The following is a 9920-nucleotide window of genomic DNA, read 5'->3' on the forward strand; positions in this document are numbered from 1 at the left end:
TATATTTTTTAAATATAATAAACCTTTTAAAATATATAGCTTTTTTTTTTAAATATGTGTCACATAAAAAATAACAAGCTCACTTGATTAAGTATTAAAATTAGTGATTTTATTTTCAATTAATTAATAGAGTAATAATAATAAAAATCGTTCAGACTAACTTATGATCTAAATAAATTATGTTCAACACTTTTAAGGAGAGAAAAAAGAGATTTTAGATGTTAGATACGCTGATGACAAATTTATAAAACTCATATTTCAACTAAAATAAAATTATAGACCATAATTTTCTAAAAATATAGTTAATTTTAAGTTAAAAATATGTTATACGTCCTCGAAAACTTCGCGATAAATTATATTCATAGTGCATTCTTTTTTCAAAGTCATGACTTTTCAATATATTCTCAAAGAAAAAGTATATATATATATATAAATAATAGTTTGACTTTTGAATAAATTACATTTATAGTGCATTCTTTTTTTAAAGTCGTCATGACTTAAATATTCTCAAAGAAAAAGTACATTGATAATGAAGAACATATTACTATATATATATTCAGCAATAAGCCAATATGAGTCCAGTACAAATATTTGTTATTGAATATTCTTCTTAATATATATTATTATTTATTAAATAAAAAAAAAACTGATAAAAATGTTTTACTTTATAAATAGACTAAATACTGAATAGACTAAGTAAAAATTTTAGTATATATATATATATAGACTTTTGAATGACATTCTTTCCTTCTTTGCATCTAGTATGAGCTTTATTTTTTTATTTTTTATCTTTTGTGTATATTTGCTAATTAAGTTCCTTTATTTCTGGTATATGTTGTTAATTAATCTTTTATATTTAATCTTAAGTTTTTACACAATAATTATTAATTATTATTTTTTTTAATAAAAGAGTTTAACACAACAAAGTAGAGCATATATAAGGTCAAAACAAACAAAAAAGAGAAAAGATAATAGATCTATCCTATTGTTATCTCTAACATTGTCATTAACAACAAAACGGATCTGCACCACTTCACTCTTTATAGTTCAAAAACAAACTATTAATAATTGCCCTAATACTTGATTCTTTGTTCTAGAATATCTATCCTTGCATTTCTTTCCAACTACATGTTCCAAATAACCACAAAGAATCCCATCAATCACTTTTTACGCTCCTACTTTCTATAAGACGCTCCTGACTAACTTTTAAAATGTTGCTTCAATGTGTTTAGAACAGATCACAGTTTAGCAGACTCGAACAACTAAGTACACCACATCTGGCAAGTAACAAGTGATGAATATATTCAACATCTTTTTTACACAAGACAAAGATATTATCCATTTGATCAATAATTCTAATTCTACTCAATTTCTCCGTTGTATTCACCTCTCAACCAAGATAAACCAAGCAAATAACTCAACTCTTGGCAGAATCTGACCTCTTCAAATAATTTTAGTAAAATTATAGCTTGTTATGTCCTTCAAAAGTATTTCTACCTGCAAGACCTACATAAAGGAGTTAGTAAAAAATCCACTTTCTTTATAAAACATCTACACAACTCCATCCTCTTTGTTTGTTGTCAGTTTAACTGGCCTTAACCTATCATGTAGCTGATTCAATAATTTCAACTCCCATTCGTATAGCTCTTGCCTCCATTGGAAGTTCCATCCTAAAACCCATAATCCTTTATGACAGAACTTCTTTAGTTTGAAATTGAGAAAAGCCTCAGAAAACTCTCTCTCAATGAACCACATTGCATTTGTTCACGAGTTACCTTGAACAATGGGGTCCACAACTAAGCAAGATGACGAGCTTCACGGCGTCCAGTCTGATGAAGTGAAGGAGGGTGGGGGTGACCTACAAAGATACTGTGACGCTCAAATCAGAATAGGCATAAGAGGTTAGGTTTTAGGATTTTGTGTGTGTCATACCTGGGGAGAGTCTGAAACTCCCTTTATATGAGTATTTTTCAGACTGAGAGATTTTCTAAATAAAAAAAGATACGATTCGTATTCGAATTTGAATGCTAGTGAGGAATTTGAGGTAATCCAGATGGTCTTGGTGGACTCTTGGGTTGAGGGGGCCAAATTGGGTTGAGGGTTGGATCGTTGTCGGGCTGCTAAGGCTAGAACCCGAGTTCGTAATAGCATTCAATTATCCTCCTAGAATTGAACTCTTCTTCCATCCCTTACCTCCATATTTTGTGCCCATTTCTGCTCACAGTTAACTAAGATTAAGCTAAACTTATCAAAGTTGATACTCAACCCACACATCATCTCAAAATACCATAAGAGTCTCTTATAGTTTCTAATAGTCTCCCCCTCCAAAGGGTAAAATAAAATAGTATCATTGACAAACTAAAGATGGAACAACTCTATATTATCCCACTCCTTCAGTAATAGAGACATACGTTCATTTCTAACTTTTTTTTGACCATTCTATGCAGAACATCAACAACAAGGACAAAATAAAATGGAGATAGAAGATCTCCTTGCCACAAACTCCTTTCTATCTTGAAAAGTTTAGATGGCAACCCATTTATCAAAACTGACATAAAAATTGTGTCAATATATTCCTTAATCCATCTCCTCTATCTGTGACTAAAACCTATCTTCTATAACACAATGTCCACAATGAAAAACCGAATTTTTCGTAGGACAATTTTTCGGGCTTTTTGCAAATAGAATTCGCAAAATTCAAGAATTGCGGTTCACTTCGTATTAACGAGGTGGGCTCATAGAAGAAAAGATTTTTTAATAAAATATTATTTTTTAAATAAGACAAAATAGAATTCCTTAATTATGATATTTAACTACCGAGTCTAAATTCATCTAGTAAAAAATTTTGATTGATATTTTTTTATTAGTTTAGCTTCACCAAAATATTTTGGAGTTGAGATAATAAATAATACTAGTATTTCTCATATTTGTATAATTATCTATTTTATCCGATACAGTACAAATAAGTGATCAAATAAATAACTTTTGGTAATTATCTTTTAAGAATCAATCTTAACCATAAAATTTATTTCTCATACACTCTTTTTTCTATCATAAAATATTCTCCACCACATATTAATTCACCATGTGATGAATTAATAAGTATGATAATGTCAATAGCATTGTATCACATAAACAGTAAAACTCTCACTCTTTTTCTCTCACAAATTGGTTCACTCCAACACTCTCTAATACATCACGTGTTCAAATTTTATGTCTTGATTATCAAGTAAGAGAAATGAGATAATATCAAACGAAAAAAAGGGAAAAAATTAATTTATCCAACCTTATCTCTCCTTCTCATTTTAATGTGGAAGACTACTTCTTTTATAAGTTAGTTTAACTTTTCATCACTAATAATACTAAGTTACCTAGTGAAAACACAAGAAAATAAAGAGAAAGGAAAAGAGGAAAAAGGTGGCTGAACCAAATAGAAAAAACTAAGCCAACTTTCATACAATCTCCTTCTCTATTCTCAAAAGCACATTACCACTTCTTAAGAACTAAGAAGTCAAAACTATTCCTCTCATCTTCTTTTTCATTGTTCCGCTTTAAAATCCTCAAGCAAGTCAACACTAGAAACTTTCAAAATAATAACTAGAGCATCCGAATCCAAGTCCAAAAGGGAGGTTGTTGTGATAATAAAGCCTAAAGAAGTAACCAAGAAGGATTAGCAAAGGAGGTAAGGGTTATGATAGTTAAAAAGCCTCTTCTTTGAATAAAATGCTTCTATTCAAGTTTTGATGATATTTTAGTGATGGTTGATGATTATAAGTGTGTATGATGATGCTTGTATGATGAATAAACTATTAAAGTATGTTAATGATGTTTAATATAAACTTTTTATGGTTATGTATAATGATGTATGATGGGTGAATGATATGTCACACTTGGGACTAAGTTACAATTTTGTAAAGAGAAGAATTCATAAGATGATGCTTATAGTGGCTAAGAGAACAAAAGAATAAAAGATTGTGAGAAAAGACCTTAAAAATACTTAAACGTATCATAAAAGTATGTGTGATGAAAATAGAATATATGTATTTTTTTTGTGACTTAAAAGAAAACAAACAATAACAAAGAAAGAAATAAAAATAAACAAGAAACTGCTTCAGAAAGGCAGTCCCATTGAATATTACTCTCAAACTCCCTCCAAGGCAATGGAAGTTCCACTTGAGGAGAAATGGTCCTCATTGCAGTCTTTATCATGATGTCTGTTACTGTGTTTGTATCTCTCAAGATCAATCGGAGATCAGCACGCCATTTCTATCACATGATATCTCGGATTTTTAACACCAAAGGATCAATAAAACCAGAGCAATCCTGTAAATTATTGACAATAGTAAAGGCCTCTACACAGTCTGTCTCACATATAATGTCTCTTTACCCTGAGTCCCATGCTAAAAGAAAGCATTTTCAAATAGCAAACAACCCTCCTTGCAAAATGCTACGACTCTCAATTGTTTCCAAACATCCTCGTTGCCACCTTCCCTTCCAATCTTTGCTAACACAAGCAAAACCAACCCGAGCACCATTGCCAGGATAGCTAGTATCACAATTAATCTTAAAGGTACCCACTGAAGGGAGAATCCAAGAGCCACTAATGATGGAGGGGATAGACAGTCGTTGCAACTCAAAAATATTCCGGAGCTCTTTTTCCAGGGACAAAGCCATACCAGTCACCTTGTCTGTGGTCCAATGCTCGTGAGGATGAAAGATCTCGTTATTCCTCGAACGCCAAATCTACCAGAGACCAGAAAAGAATCTAAAGGGGCGTTGTTTGCTATTATGTATGAACCAACTCATCAACTGGTTGACCAGAGATCTCTAAAGCTTCCCAAACTAGCTGGGCTTTTGGACAATTTCGAATATAATGTAAAATCGATTCCTGACCTGAGAAACATCGTGGACAGCTATCCGTGTGCGAAATGCCCCTCCTAAAATGAAATGCAACAGTAGGAAGAGCCTCTCGAAGACATAGTGATAAACCACTATTTTATGGTTTATATTGTGTTTAATTGTGTGGTTTTATCATGATCCTTACCCACTTATTCATTAATTTAGCATGCATTTATATTTCCTTCTTGAAATTATTACATGATTGAAAACTGCTTCCTAGGGACTTTTAATTATGCATTTTAATTCTCCTTTATTCCATTCGATGCTGTGATCTGTGTGTTAAGCGTTTCAGACTTTATGGGGCATGAATGAGTTGCAAATTGGAAAGGAAGCTAGAAAAAATGGAAGGAACACAAGAAATTGAGGAGATAACCAGCGAGAAGTGACGCGGTCGCATGGCTCACGCGACCGCGCGAAAGAGGAGAAATCGCAGTGACGCGGCAGCATGGCTCACACGACCGCGCGGATTGGAAAAGCACAAGCGACACGGAGGCGTGGACGACGCGAACGCGTGACAGGAAAAAGCGCGAATGACGCGTCCGCATGGATGACGCGATCGCGTGACATGCGCGATCTGCATAATCTGCAGAATTCGCTGGGGGCAATTTTGGACCCTATTTTGACCCAGTTTTCGACCCAGAACAGCAGACTAGAGCCAGAGAACATGCAGAAACCAGAAACAACATTCATTCTGCACAGTTTTAGTTTTAGATCTAGTTTACTCCTCCTCTAGGTTTTTCTCTCTACACATTCATAGTTCTTAGGATTTAATTTTCGATTGCTCTTTGCATTGGGACACTGAGAAGAGTTATTACCTCATCAAGACTTCGTCATTCTAGTTCGTTTTCTTTACTTGGCTTTACTCTTCCATGTTCTTTGCTTTGTTTAATTTTACCATTGGAATATTTTTAGGACTATTTAATACAAGGATCACTTTTATTTTTAATTGACTATTTTGATTTTTATTTACAATGTCTTTCTTTAATTCCTTTTCATATGCTATGAATTTTACATTCACAATGAGCGAGTAGTTCCCTAACTTGATGGGGAGTTGATTGAAAGGAACCCGTGAATTAGAAAGCTTAAAAGAAAAATTGTAATTGGGTTTATGGTTGGATTGCCTTCTAGTCACCAACACCAATTTCTTTTAATTAAGTTGATTGCAACTTGTGAACAGACGTAGCATTCCAACTTGTTTGACTTTCCCTTACCTAGTAAAGGATAACTAAACAGGACAACCTTTAATTGTCAATTAATCTTGAGAGTATTCTAACAATAATAGGGATTCCAAATAATAAACTCCCAATCAAGGCTTTTATTTACATTATTCAAATTCACCAATTTAATTTCCTGTTTACTCAATTCAAAACCTTTTTGAAAACATCTGATTAATAAAATAGCACACTTTTCTGCAACTCGTTGGGAGACAACCTGGGACTCATACTCCCAGTATTTTAATTTCAATTTTCTGTGACACCTTTTTAAATTGATAGGCAGATTTCTGGCGAGTTAAGAACTATACTTGCAACGTATATAAATTAACAATTTTTAATTTGCCAATTTCTGCCCGCATCAATTTTTAAGTTGACGTTAGAATTTTTGCCAGTAAAGAATTTCATAAAAACAGTCGCGTTGTAGATATAGTCTCTAAACCAACAAAAATTCCTTCGTACAAATGTTGTGGTTGTCACAAGTAACAAACCCCTAAATAAATTGATAACCGAAGTATTCAAACCTCGGGTCGTCTTCTCAAGGAATTGCAGGGAGGTGTTCTTATTATTGGTTATGAGTTGTAAATTGGGGTTTTGGATCAAGGTAAAAAGTATGTTGAATGACAAGTAAAATAAAATAATAATAACTATAAAATAAACTCTTGGCAAGGTATAAGAACTGGAAGTCCTATCCTAGTTATCCTTATCGATTGTGATGAGAGTTGGATTTTTCTCCCACTTTGTTAACCTCTAACTATGAAGGTAAGTTAAGTGGATGAATTAATTTCGATTCCTCAAGTCCCAGTCTTTCCTTAGGAAAAGTTAGAGTTATTGAAACTCGAATTAATTCTTGAAGAATTCTAATTTTCAATCAACAATGAGTTTGATAACTTAAGAGTTACCAATGACTCAACCAAAGCCAAAAGGGAAAATTCCAAATTATTTATATAAATAAAAGAAAGCAATCATAAGTCTGAAATACCTCAAAATATATTAAATAGAAAATCAATCTAAACATAGAGAGTCATAAACAAAAATGAGAAAAGAAATAAAGGAATATTGAACCTTAGATTGAGAGTCACTCCTAAAACTAAGAGAAGTCCTAAATCCTAATCCTAAGAGAGAGGAGAGAACCTCTCTCTCTAAAAACTACATCTACTCCTAAAATTGTGAATGTGAAAGCCTCCTTTATGAATGGATGCATTCCTCCACTTTATAGCTTCTAATCTGTGTTTTCTGGGCCGAGAACTGGGTCAGAAACAACCCAGAATTCGCTGGTTGCGAATTCAAACATGCTGAATTTTCGTCACTGCGATGCGTCCGCATGGAGCACGCGGTCGCGTCACCTAACGTCAGGGCAACTATGGCATATTATATATCAAATCGAAGCCCTGGACGTTAGCTTTCTAACGCAACTAGAACCGCATCGTTTGGACCTCTGTAGCTAAAGTTATAGCCGTTTGAGTGCGAAGAGGTAAGGCTGGACAGCTTTGCACTTCCTTCAGCTTCTTGTATTCCTTCCACTTTTGCATGTTTTCGATTAAAGCACATAATTAGGAAGGCAAATGTAAAACCATGAAAATAGTATGAATAAGTGGGTAAAGAATTGATAAAATCCACTCAATTGAGCACAAGATAAACCATAAAATAGTGGTTTATCAACCTCTCCACACTTAAACAATAGCATGTCCTCATGCTAAACTCAAGAGAAGCTATAAAGATGAAGAGGAATGGTAGAATGTATGAAATGCAACCTATGAATGCAACTACATGCAGAATGCTTTTTCCTACTTGGTTAAAAGTAAATAAATCTTCCAAGACAAACATAAATCAGATTTCACTAATTCAAATTATACAATGAAAGACAAGTAAACTTGTAAGAAGATAGCTCATGAAAGCAGGGAGCATAGAATCAAGCATTGAACCCTCACTGGAAGTGTATAGGGTAAATCACTCTACTCTTCTCTAATCATGCTTTCTAAACTTTGTTCTTCACCTAACCAATCAACAATATTTAATATACCAATGCAAACATCATGAGGTCTTTTCAAGGTTGTAATGGGGCTAAGGTAAAGGTAAGGATATATATATGGCTAAGTGAGCTATAATTTGAATCTTTGACTAACCTAAGTTCTCACCTAACATACATACACTCTATATAACTTTAAAATCATACCTAGCTACCCATAATTCCCACTTTTACATCACATACTCATGTATCAACTTTTTCTTTTTAATTTATCACATGTGCATTGATTTTTTATTAACTTAAAATTGGGGTAATTTTGTCCCCTTATTTATTTATTTATATTATATATATATTTTTTTTCTTTTTTTCTTTTTTCTTTTTGAATCATAAAAGCAAACATAACTTATCAATGCACATGGATTCTCTATTATTTTTCTATTTTGGTTTTTCATGAGTAGTTCCCAAATTCTCAATATTCAAATAAATTAGAAACATGATACATTCCCTTATTAACCCAAGTTCCCACAATTTCCCCACACTTAGTTGTTACACAATCCCTATCTTAAGCTAACCAAAGATTCAATTGGGATATTTAATTATTTTTCTGTTTTAAGGCTAGTGATGTGGTAAAATACAGAACAAATGGGATTAAAAGGCTCAAAGTGGCTGACAAGGGTGATTTAAAGGGTAGGCTTATTTGGGATAAGTGAGCTAAAATCAAACAATGGCCTCAATCATATGCAAGCATGTAAATACACTAAATAATGGACATATAGATTGGAACAAAATATAGATTACAATCATAGAGAAGGGAACACACAGGAATAAAATATTTATGGTTAAATAATGTAACCATGTAAATAAGCTCAAAATCTCACAGGTTGTGTGTTCTTTAGCTCAAAAACCATGTTCCAAATACAACTTCAAACAAATTTTAACATAATTTTTTTCAATTTAAATTAGTGAAGTACTATAAAGATTTCTTGAAAAAGAAAATATTACTTCAACCAAGTAGTGACTAAATGCACAAAATCAAATAAGTATGCAATCAAACATGCAAATGCGACAACTAACAAGGAAAATAAAACATTGGTGTTTGAGAAGGAAATACTAACCCATGGAGATCGGTATTGACCTCCCCATACTTAAAGATTGCACCGTCCTCGGTGCATACTGAGATGTACAAGTGGACGGGTTGTGGTTCTTCAGCTGGGGTTCTTTTTGTTCCTTTCCTTGCCGGTGGTTTGGGAGTAGCTTTCTCTTCACTCTTCTTGGTGGCCATCCTGAAAAGGAAAAAAGAAAGTGACTTTGTAAAATTGAGGGTCAGAGCAAGAAAGAGAATAGGAAAGGTGGTAATTAATGCACAATAAAGAAGAATGACATTAACACATGGTCATGACTACATGTGAAAAGTTCATCAATGAAAATATAGCAAGTGCATGCAATGACAATTAAATGCAAGATGTTTATTGGCATGCAGGCAAAGGCATGAGTAGCATAGATCAAGCATTCAATGTACAAGTTAGATTACCAAGTCTTTCAAACTAATAATCTGTTTGTATTGACAATTATATTTAATCAAAAAGCATGAAAGGGATTTTGTGAAAAACTAACAGGCATTAGTAGTAGAATAATTTAAAATAGTGTTCAATAACATACGGTCTTTTTCACAAACACATAGCATGCATGGTAAATATGTTATGGGAAATATAAGATAGAACATGCAATCCACCCTTTTAAGGAAGTAATATTAATTGTCAAACAATATAAAAATCTACAAGAATATAGAAAATAATGACCCAAATAAATTTCCAACACCAATGAAAATAATGCAATGAATG

The sequence above is a fragment of the Arachis ipaensis genome, chromosome B3, assembly GCF_059453495.1.
Source record: "Arachis ipaensis isolate K30076 ecotype BB chromosome B3, ASM5945349v1, whole genome shotgun sequence".
NCBI classification, from domain to species: Eukaryota; Viridiplantae; Streptophyta; class Magnoliopsida; order Fabales; family Fabaceae; genus Arachis; species Arachis ipaensis.